Source organism: Notothenia rossii (assembly GCF_949606895.1).
Source record: "Notothenia rossii genome assembly, chromosome: 4".
Classification (NCBI taxonomy): Eukaryota; Metazoa; Chordata; class Actinopteri; order Perciformes; family Nototheniidae; genus Notothenia; species Notothenia rossii.
In genome coordinates this window covers 41,900,551-41,912,282 of record NC_136902.1, presented here as the reverse complement: position 1 = coordinate 41,912,282, position 11,732 = coordinate 41,900,551, and positions in this window count along the sequence as shown.

Below are 11,732 nucleotides of genomic sequence, written 5' to 3'. Positions count from 1 at the left end.
ACTCCTGTTGCCTATTTCCGACTACTCTTTCTCTCCTTTCTCCCTCACTATTACTCTCATCCGAATTAGTATTTCCTTGCTTTTTACGTTTATTCCTCCTCACTATATCACATTCTCCATTTCCATAACTCCCGCCTACTCCTTCCATGTCTCCTAACTCGCTTCCTGCCCCGTCACTTCCCTCTGCCATCTCTCATCCAGTCACAGTCCAGTGTTGCCACCTGCCCTGCTCCAAATGTTTGTCCGACGCAAGAGCAACTCCGTGGACTCGAGTTACGAATCAAGAGCGGATCCTCCACACTCACCGCCCAACCCTATCTGCAGTGCGGATGTGCGAGATGGACAACTACGTACGGCAAAACAAGTAGGACATTTGACACAGTGGCTTTTGGCAAAGCACAAAAACAAAAACACGAGAGAGATTAGTTATTGTTATTACAACGTGACTTCTCTATTATTTAACAACTCTTTTTATTGGGTTATTTTATTTGGGGTTAAGTACATTGTCAGAATAAGTGAGAAATGAATTTAACTTCTGTTAGACAGCCATATGCCATACATTTTTGCATACATTCACAGTAAATATGTATTCAGTATGAATGTTTCTCCTTCCTTACTGACACTGCTGTGTCATCACTGTTAAAGAGCTAAAGATAAAAGAGAATTTAGTCATAATTATCGGTCCTGAAATTTGAGTGTATTCATTGTGTAACATCTTGAATACAAGATCTTTGATTACAGAGACCACGTGGATGACGTAATGTACAGGGGGGGGGGGGGGGGGGGGGGGGGGGGGAGTATTTTGCCAGCCACGTGCAAGTTCTCCTACTTAAAAAGATGAGCGAGGCCTGTCATTTTCATCCTAGTGTTAGAAATTAAAATCAATGTTTTAATGGGGAAATGTAGTTTAAACATGCCGTCAGTTTTAATGCTCTTTTATACTGAAAAACCAGAAATTCTTGTGTACAAGCAGTTAAGCTTTTAAGCTTTTATTCTGAAAATCCTTCATCTCCGGTTAGCATTTAGCATGTGGCTAATATACGATTTCCTGAAGAGGTGAATTTAGGAGCGAAATGATATGGAGTGGTGCAAACCGAAGCCTACTGATTTAACACTACAACTATAGATGTCGAGATACTACCATGCTGAATATTAAATGAAGGTACAGTTTATTTGAATACATTGTTTACAGACGAGAGTAGCATGTGACAACATCCGGAATGACCGGAAACCAAACGAGCCGAGAAGTATTGTTTAGAGTATTGATTACAGCGTTTAGAATGTGTTAAATTAAAAGTGATGAAAGAGAATATGAGGAGAAACGGCGTGTTAAGCATATATTGAATGTGAAAAGAACCTATCCTCTGTTTAAATGCAATAACGGACATTGGAGACGAGGCGAGCCGGCTGGCGGGGAGGAGCCAGCACACCATATATAAACAGCCACGGAGGAGAGGCCCAGGCTCTTCTCTTCCCTATCGAGGAGCGGATCACAGCTGTTTGTCTGACTGAACAATATTCTGTCTGTAACACTACCGCGCCTTTTTTTAATTAAAGTACCCAATTGAACTTTCACAGAGACTCCATTTAGTCTCCTATTTTAAAGCTTCTCTCCTGGTCGGGAGAATAACGAACACAGTTAACAATCTGGTGAGTTCCCTGACGTGATCTCGCTGACCGAGGAGAGAAAACCAACCGGCTGTTTTCTGGAGACGCTTGCAGCCATTCGACACACAAGAGCTCAAATCAATCGGTAAGAAGATGCCTGTTATGACAAAGATTCTTCACTAGTTAAACTAGGCAAAGTTAGATTTGTGTGTTTGATGGCAGCCGGCTGATCCTGAAAATAGCTGTGCATTTTAATGTTAAAACAACCCAAATTCATAAAATAATCACTCTAAAACCACGAGGCGTTGTTTTGTCACAAGCAGGGTGAGTTCACACTTTCTTTTGTTCCATTAACCCTGCATGCTATTAACCACGTGTGGGTGTTGAATTTTAAATATATAGTGTGTGGACATTGTACTTCGGATAGGTGCCTTGCTGCTTTCACATGGGTGTCTCTTGTTACGTTAATAGTTATTTAGCCTATGACGTAAGGGTATATAGCCCATTTAACGACTTTTTGTTAAGATCTGGAGACATAGCGAATCGGTTAAGGGCCGAGAAAGTGAAAAGTAGCGGGGCATAGTGAATCAGTTAAGGGCTAAGACCGAAGTCAGTGAAGAAAGTCCTTTTCAAGAAAGGCTTGGTTAAGGTCTAGGCCTTTATCAGTGGTTAAAACTGTTCTGTTTAAAAAAAAGATATTGCGGGTGGGTTACGGTAATCGGAGTTACAGCAGCAGTGCAGTAATAAGACGACGGTCTATTATCAGTGGCTGATAGGTCTCCATATTAGTCCCAGTTTGGCGTGTCCAAATAGCAACAGTTAACCATAGTCGACTATAAAGTCAAATATTACGTGAACAGGTTTATAGCTAGTGCGTAAGGGTTCCTAACTTTAAGTGATGATATCAATAAGATAAAGCCCATAGTCGACTATAAAGTCAAATATTACGTGAACAGGTTTATAGCTAGTGCGTAAGGGTTCCTAACTTTAAGTGATGATATCAATAAGATAAAGCCCATTTTTTCATAGTAAACTAGATAGAAATGTGGTTATTTTAAACTAAGTGTTGTTTTGGCTTGTATTTCAGGGTTTATGATACCACACCAGTGGTTTACTTTGTTACTGTTCGTTTAAAGATCACCTAGCCATTGTTTAAACTCCCACCTGGGAGCCGCATGGACAAATCTCTTTGTCTACAGGTCAGAGTGCGAAATAATCGGGTGCCATCTTGTTTACACCCCACATGTGGAAAAACAAAGACAGGGCAATCGCCATTTCGTGAAATGCTAATTCAAAGCACTCCTTTCTTTGTTCTTATGCAGCTGGTTTCACTCCAATGAGGCATTTTCCTGACCTCCATCTTGTGAAGAACGAATAATACTTCTTGTCACAGTTGGAACTAGAAGGCTGAATCAATTTTTGGATATTAGAGAGAAGGATTGTTGTATTTCCAAAGATTTGAAGTATTGCTGCTGGCAAATGTGTTTTGGCCGTTTTTGAAGTATTGCTGCTGGCAAATGTGTTTTGGCGGTTTTTGAAATATTCTTCTTTGCAAATGTGTTTTGGCGGTTATGTGTGTTATGTGTGTTTAACCATAGTGTAAATTCCTATTTTAAAGATATTTTTGAGGAAACTAAGTTTCTCCTTGTTAAAAACGAGTCAGTTTTGAAACAGCTATTCCCTAGTGGAACAAGCTGGAATTTAAAATAGCGCACTCTGGTGGTAGTACAGAATGATTACCCAAATAGCGGAAACACCATAACATTGTGAATATTCTTCTTTGCAAATGTGTTTTGGCGGTTATGTGTTGTGTTGTTTAACCATAGTGTAAATTCCTATTTTAAAGATATTTTTGAGGAAACTAAGTTTCTCCTTGTTAAAAACGAGTCAGTTTTGAAACAGCTATTCCCTAGTGGATTAAGCTGGAATTTAAAATAGCGCACTCTGGTGGTAGTACAGAATTATTACCCAAATAGCAGAAACACCATAACATTGTGAATTTGAACCAAATTCATATTTCAAAGTCAAAACTATACTGTACACTGTACAATTTTTATTTTTAACAATTTAAAATTTGCACAAATTTTTATTTTTTAAACAATTTAGAATTTGCAAAATTTTTATATTTTAATTTACTTTAATAATATAAATTTTTTTAAAAAAAACAACCTGATTTAAAGTTAAGATCGGATGACATAGGATATTAAAATCAGGAACAAAGGTGCTAGTCGGAGGATTAGTGCTTCAATCCTTGATAAACTTCATAATTTCATTCGAATAAGAAGAGAACATGTCACTTAAAGACACTAAGTTGAGACCAGACGCAGAACCATGCACAACTGCAGTTATTAAGGAAAGGGTAAAAATCAGATCAGATGCTACAACAGTTCCAATCTTAGATGGAAGACATGGACCCAATATAAGAAACTGTTGGAACAGTGGCAAACGAGAGGACTGCTTCCAGCAGATAATCAGCCTGAACCAACGAAAGCCCATAGAAAAGCAGTAATTGACCATGAAAATGGAGAATACCTGCGAGAACAACAAGCATGGATCAAAGCCGGACAACCCTCTTGGTATGGACCTGAAAACATTGCTATGAACAGAGCTGAAAAAAGAAAAGCTATGGTTGCAAGTCTGGTATTCCATCTGGAAGATGCCAGCCAAGGATTGACAAACAGCTTACATGTGGTAGAACTCAGCAGAAGAGAGGAAGAATCCAACAGAAGAATAGAAGAACTTGGTAGAATAATGGAAAAGGAACTCAACAGAAGAATGGAAGAGCAGCTCAACAGAGGAATGGAAGAGAGACGAAAGGCAGTTGAAGCCCATAATGACATTATTGCCGAAAGACAAAGGGAGGTGTCCGATAGGGTCGCTTGTCTCAAACCAGTGAAGAAGTCAACAAGAACCCAGCTGAACTAGAGAGTGACTGTTAACGGGAGAACAGTGACGGAGCGACGGAGACTGGCCCAACATTTTCCAGCCAGTACATAAATGGACCCCGTCAGAAGACCGGGGCTGTGTTTAAAGGGGAACTTCACTTATTCTTAGCCAGAAGTGTAGTTTTTAATCAAACAATTATGTGATTTATGGAGTCAGATTACATTTTTCTCAAACACAATTTTATAATCGGTCTGAAGTATTGGTTTTAAGGCATGAGCTGCAGATTAAATAACATGACACTGATTGAGAGCTTGGATGAAGAAGTTGTAGGGTTTTTACAACAGTTTCAAGAATCAGTCTTTATTTATTTATTCTTGAGTAACTTTACTGATTTATAGTGTTGTGCGTAAGGCAATATCTCATTTGAGTGAGGGGCACCAGCCCTTCATGCAGGTCACTCTCTGTGAGAATAGTTCATATTTTCCCTCCAGTTTGGAGACAGATTATTTTATCATATGTTAGTTCAGCAGTGTCAACCAATCCTCTAATCCTAGAGTTATCGAGACGCATTAGCGACACCAGAGGTATTGTTTTTCGCAGCAACGATGATGCATAATACCATTACAAAAGCCATTATTGAAACAAGTAAACTATTAGAAGTGCTAATTGCTGATTTTTTTATAGTGAATATGCATTTATACCATCAGAAAACCATAAATCATACGATATTTTTGTACCCCTTGTGGGTACACGGAGAAGTTATATTTCTTTAATGCAACGTTATGGGTTTTACATGTCCTGTTCAGAATAGGGTAATCATTGCAATATTAATTGAGCATTTTATGCTCAAAGGAGGGAGTGTCATGATTATACAGATATGTTGATTTCAGTGACGTTGTAGTTAATAAATAATAACATGTAGTCAACAAGAGGTATGCCGAAGCTCGGGCCTTCTCCAAGGAGGGAGTGGTCCAGTTTTAGATATTAGACAAATAGAAGTGGATGAATATGTCAGAACTCTGAGTAATATTATGCAAGTTTTGTCTACACAGCAGGCTAGGAAAACTACAGAGATACCAGACGAGACACCAGAAGAGACTCCTGTTCGGCCAGGTGATTGGGTGAGGGTGAAAGTTCACAAAAGACAGTGGGCTGATCCCCGGTGGACGGAAGCGTGAAAGGTTGTAACAAACTTCACACGCGCTCCGGTTTAAAGGTAAAGAAAAAGGAGCAAATTGACACCACCTCACACATTGTCACCCTTCGCTGGCAACTTCCAGAACATTATTGGGAGTTAGGACTGATTTGGCAGAGCTGGAACAAAACAATAAATAGAAATAAGATAAAGATAGAAACAGCTCAAAAGACAAATTGTCTATAGATTTTTATAGATTGTACATTAATGTGAAAACCTATTTTTTTTGTTTTACATCTGAAAAAGAGTCCAATTTTTTGTATGTTATTTTTGGACTCGTTATTTAAATTCTGTAACAGACACAACCAGGGATAAAATAGAGATGATGACGAGAACAAAGCCAAACCAATTGTGGGGTCCCCTAGGGATAAGAGTACACAGGCTACTAACCCAAAAGTACAGCTTTGTACGTACAAACTCTATGAACACAATTTCCCAGCAGACAGTGGCGACATTGCAGATATGTCCAGTCACCAAAGTTACTTATGTTCTAAATAACAGTGAGATTTAAAGTGATGGAGAAAATATGGAGACGTTCTTTTATAGTGTGTGAAATATGTGGTGCTTGAAACATGTAGGTATTTAAATGTATGGAAGAAAGTGGTTTCCTGAAAGTTAATTGGAGTAAACATGTTACAGTGGGTGAAAACAATGTTTAGGGATATGGTACAATTATTAGAAAACATTAACTGGGCTTAGATGAAATTTAACATCAAAGAAAGATAGTATGGTTAGGAAAATGGAGTGGGAAAGATTGGATTTATTTTACATCAGTGTGTTAACTATAGATAATGCGTCCCGAGATCTCTCTCTCTCTATCTCTCCGCCTGTCAGAACGCTACGACCCCAACTTCCAAGCAGACAAAAGACCTCACCACGGAAGACTCCTCCTCCTCCATCGAACAGACAGAGAAGCAGAGCTGAACCAACAATGACAAGACTTTATCCTGAACCATCTCCACCTGAGGCATCCAGAACTACAGGTGACATAAAAAGGCACACTCTCATCGGTCCCCCACAGGACATGAAGTTCCAAGCTGAGCCACAAGATTTGGACACAAGAGCAGAGTGTGGGACATGAGAGCGGAATACGCCCTCCATGCAACAAAGTAGAGACTGTAAAGGAGGAGATGAAAAGCAAAGCAAATGGGACACTGAAAAGAGTTACAGCGGAAGGGTCCAAGCGCGGATGGACTGAGGAGAAGGTGGACGGAGAATAGGACAGGACGGAGGAGTTGGCATGGTCCGGCAGAACGTGAGGGGGTCGTGGCTTGACAACCAGAGGGGGAGAGAAGGAAAACGGGAGTTTGTGAGTTTACACATAAACACACTTCTTCACCAACGAGAAATACGTAAAGAAAAAGATTTATTAGCCATGAATTAATCAATTGGTGAATTTATAAAGAAAAAAGAGGAAACTATTAAATAACCCTAAAAACACACTGAGGGTAGAACATATTATTCAATCTTTTCATAATATGAACAAATTATTCTTTAAGAGTTTTTTTATTCATGTGTGAATTTGGGGAAGATTTAATTTGTTACAGTATAGACCTACAGTTTAAAGGGATGGTTTTAGTAACCACTCTATAAAAGCAGACAAATCTTTATTTGAATGGAAAATGTTAAAGGTAGAGCTAGTACCAAGCCAAAGATAGTGTTCCAATCTAGAGTATTGATTTCTCCATTGTAGCATGGTTATTACCTCAGGAGGGAAGATTAAGGTGGAAATAACAGTTGTTTTTCGTCCAAGATGTAGAGTTTTAAAATGACACTGGGCAAAGAGCGAAAGCAAAGTTTAATTTAAAAAAAACAAACTAATGTAGTTGGGAGTAATACATGCGGGGCCTTGGATCACTCATTGTGATGGTGCATATTTGTTACAACAAACATCGTTTAGGGAGAAGGGGTCGCTCAACCCACCCTGCAGATGTTTTAAATCTTACTTGCAGCTTCAGAGGGAGCGCACGGCACCAGAGTATGAGTTTTAAAAGACAAGCGCCACCAGCTCCTAAAGGTCATCCATTCAATCAGTGATGACCTGACTTTTAGAGATGTTATTTAAAGGAGAAACATATCTGCCATAAGTGTAAATTCCGGAATTGAACTGCAAACCATTAATGAAATGACTTCTGTTTTAAAGTCCTTGTTAAAGGAGGGAGTGATTATCACATGCTCGGGCACCCAAGGTTCCACACACTGTAAAAGGGGTTAGCATAGCTATTTAAGTAGACAAGAATTGAAAATAAATTAGTATAATGAGTTATTGATATTCCACTGGTTCTCACACCATTTCAGGGACTTTATCACTGCATTAGAACAGACCACCCAAAGGTAATGAGAAGGAACTTTTAAGTGATGAAACTCTACAACTGTTGTAACTGAGCAAAATCTTCTCCCAGAAATGACTGTCTAGAATGCCGTACCCCAGAGTAGAACGTACAACGGCCCCTTCTAGAGAACATATTACTTTCATACCTTAAATGGTATGAAAGGAGGGAGGGTAAATTTCTCATGAGGAGATAATTACAAATGCTAGCAGAACAAGACGACCCACCCCCGTATACAGATGTTGATGACAATGATGAGTTAGTTTAAATGATGGATGTTCGGAGATGAGATTGATCAATGAATGTCCAGCTGATGTAATTATTTACATTATGAAATCATGTGAAGAAGTGAACAAAATAAAATGCTAAAATGGAGTGAATCCATTTCAATTTATTTTATACTATTCCAAGATAGTGTATTTTTATTTTCAATTTATTTTATACTATACCAAGATGGTCTATTTTATTTGACTTTACTATTTTATTGCTATTCTAAAATGGTTTATTTCTTTTCACTTTGTAAAAACAAGTGCCTTAACACTGAGCGTGGTATGAGAACGGTTTCTGTGAAAGGAGGGAGGAAGAAATGTTCTGATACCAAGCCATTGCTGCTATTTTGAAGAATGATATTGAATGTAAACACTAGAAGTTATGCACAAGGGAAAACTTTTATGTTTGAACACAGACAATAATTTATTTTGTATTTTTGTAAAGCCGGCTGTAAAACCATTCCATTTGATTGTATGTTTGTTAATATGTAATATGCAAAGTTCAGATGAACACCTTTTAGGTGTGTAAGGAGGGACTGTTAGAAATTAAAATCAATGTTTTAATGGGGAAATGTAGTTTAAACATGCCGTCAGTTTTAATGCTCTTTTATACTGAAAAACCAGAAATTCTTGTGTACAAGCAGTTAAGCTTTTAAGCTTTTATTCTGAAAATCCTTCATCTCCGGTTAGCATTTAGCATGTGGCTAATATACGATTTCCTGAAGAGGTGAATTTAGTAGCGAAATGATATGGAGTGGTGCAAACCGAAGCCTACTGATTTAACACTACAACTATAGATGTCGAGATACTACCATGCTGAATATTAAATGAAGGTACAGTTTATTTGAATACATTGTTTACAGACGAGAGTAGCATGTGACAACATCCGGAATGACCGGAAACCAAACGAGCCGAGAAGTATTGTTTAGAGTATTGATTACAGCGTTTAGAATGTGTTAAATTAAAAGTGATGAAAGAGAATATGAGGAGAAACGGCGTGTTAAGCATATATTGAATGTGAAAAGAACCTATCCTCTGTTTAAATGCAATAACGGACATTGGAGACGAGGCGAGCCGGCTGGCGGGGAGGAGCCAGCATACCATATATAAACAGCCACGGAGGAGAGGCCCAGGCTCTTCTCTTCCCTATCGAGGAGCGGATCACAGCTGTTTGTCTGACTGAACAATATTCTGTCTGTAACACTACCGCGCCTTTTTTTAATTAAAGTACCCAATTGAACTTTCACAGAGACTCCATTTAGTCTCCTATTTTAAAGCTTCTCTCCTGGTCGGGAGAATAACGAACACAGTTAACACTAGGTATCCCTCAACTATGAGAGACAAAATGAGAAAAAAAAAAAAATCCAGAAAATCACATTGTCTGATTTTTAATGAATTTATTTGCAAATTATGGTGGAAAATAAGTATTTGGTCAATAACAAAAGTTCATCTCAATACTTTGTTATATACCCTTTGTTGGCAATGACAGAGGTCAAACGTTTTCTGTAAGTCTTCACAAGGTTTTCACACACTGGCAGATAGACAAGTTTACGCGCCAAAACACGGGTAGCGCCATGACACTACACAAATGCACTTCATTTCCGCCGGAAGTCTTTTGCACAGCGTCTGTCGGTGTAAACCGATGGAAACAGTCAGACGGGCACTGGTGTAAACACAGCGATTTCGATGCTAACAGTGATGCTAGCTTGGGAACACGATTCTACTTCTTTGACTGGAGATGGCGTTACTCTCCCCCACCCGAATTCAGTGCAAAACTGGGAGGATAACATGACGACGTGGCCCAGCATAAAACCAAAATAAACTGCCTTATTTAGGTCATGCCCACAGGAGCCAACAGTTGTCTGTTGTTTACATAATGCACAATTTACATGATCTCTTTATGCTTTGCAATATATCATATGTGCCTGTACTGTTTGAGTGAAAATAAAGTTTGATGTAATTTAATTTCATTATTGCACTGTTATTGCATTATTGCATTTCATATGTTCCTTAGAGTGCTACAATTTCTTTTAACACAGTTCATCATTCATATTAAGCTCATACTGTACATAAATAACACTGAATGAATTAATTGTTTAGAGGAAACTAAAGAAATGGCTTCAACAAGAAAGATCACATGTTTAATCCTAACAGGTATTACAAATTAAAATATAAAAGCAGCCCACACAATTACATCACTATGAAAATATTCATATATAATATTAAAAATACAATGCATGCAGTATGTGTTGTGTTTATCTGTATTTAATGAACAACATGGCTGGGTGCTGGTTTGTGGTCGTAGCACTCTCTATCTAACCACTCGTTCAGGTGCTTTCTCGAGTGATTGCAACCAACTACCGCACACGTAGTTCCCGAACCACTTTTCTTCATGTTGTAATTGTTATATCCTCTTTTTCTCTGCGATATCAGTGCTTTGTCGGCACAACGGAGCTAGCTAGCAAAACAAACCCAGTCCGCCAAAACGGAAGTGCATTGCATCGAAGGGAGGAGTTCAGGATGTAGAGCGGAAACGGCTCAATAACTTGTGTATACGAATACTCTTTTTATCTTCACCAAACCATTTGTTGTTCACCATCTCCGTTAGAATTTCTTCATCAAGCTCAATAGGGGAGGCATAGGATAAACAGTAGGTTATGGATTTTAAATGTGTACATTGATAGGCTTTAATTCCACTCCTCCATGCCAACTCCATGTTCACCTGGCACTCATTGTTTTCACAAGAGACATGCTGATTTCTCCCCACACTTTATTCCGAACATGCAGAGGAATACTTGTTCCATGGAAGGCTTTGTGGACAGCATAGACTCCATTTTCAGGATCTATGCATTTACTTTGTGGGTGTGAACTTACGGTTATGTCCTTTCGTTCGGCTCAGTGCTTTATTTCCATGTGCCTTTTCACATTTTTTTTATTTATGAGAACATGGCATAAGGGATATTTCTTCTTCAGTACTGGCTCTGCATGGACCCTTTGCATCTTTCCCCCTGGGATGATGGGGATTGCTGGATCTGTGATGATGGGGATTGCTGGATCTGTGATGATGGGGATTGCTGGATCTGTGATGATGGGGATTGCTGGATCTCTGATGATGGGGATTGCTGGATCTGTGATGATGGGGGTTATGTCAGAGTGCTTCGCCTTGCACAAAGCCAGGTGTTTTACAATGTTAGCTTTGCGCGCCAGCATTGATTGGCAGTACAAGCAGTGAAAATGATATCCTGGTCTGCAATTTAATCCACATCTGTAAATGGTATAACCTTGAACATAAGAACATAGAATTGTAGTATTATTATTTTGTGATCATATTATTTTAAAGTGTAAATTATGAATACCAAACATCTGAATCAAGTAACTGGTCACCACAAACAAATCATAGAAGGAATTATTTTTGATTTATTGCTCAAATGGAACTGTAATAAC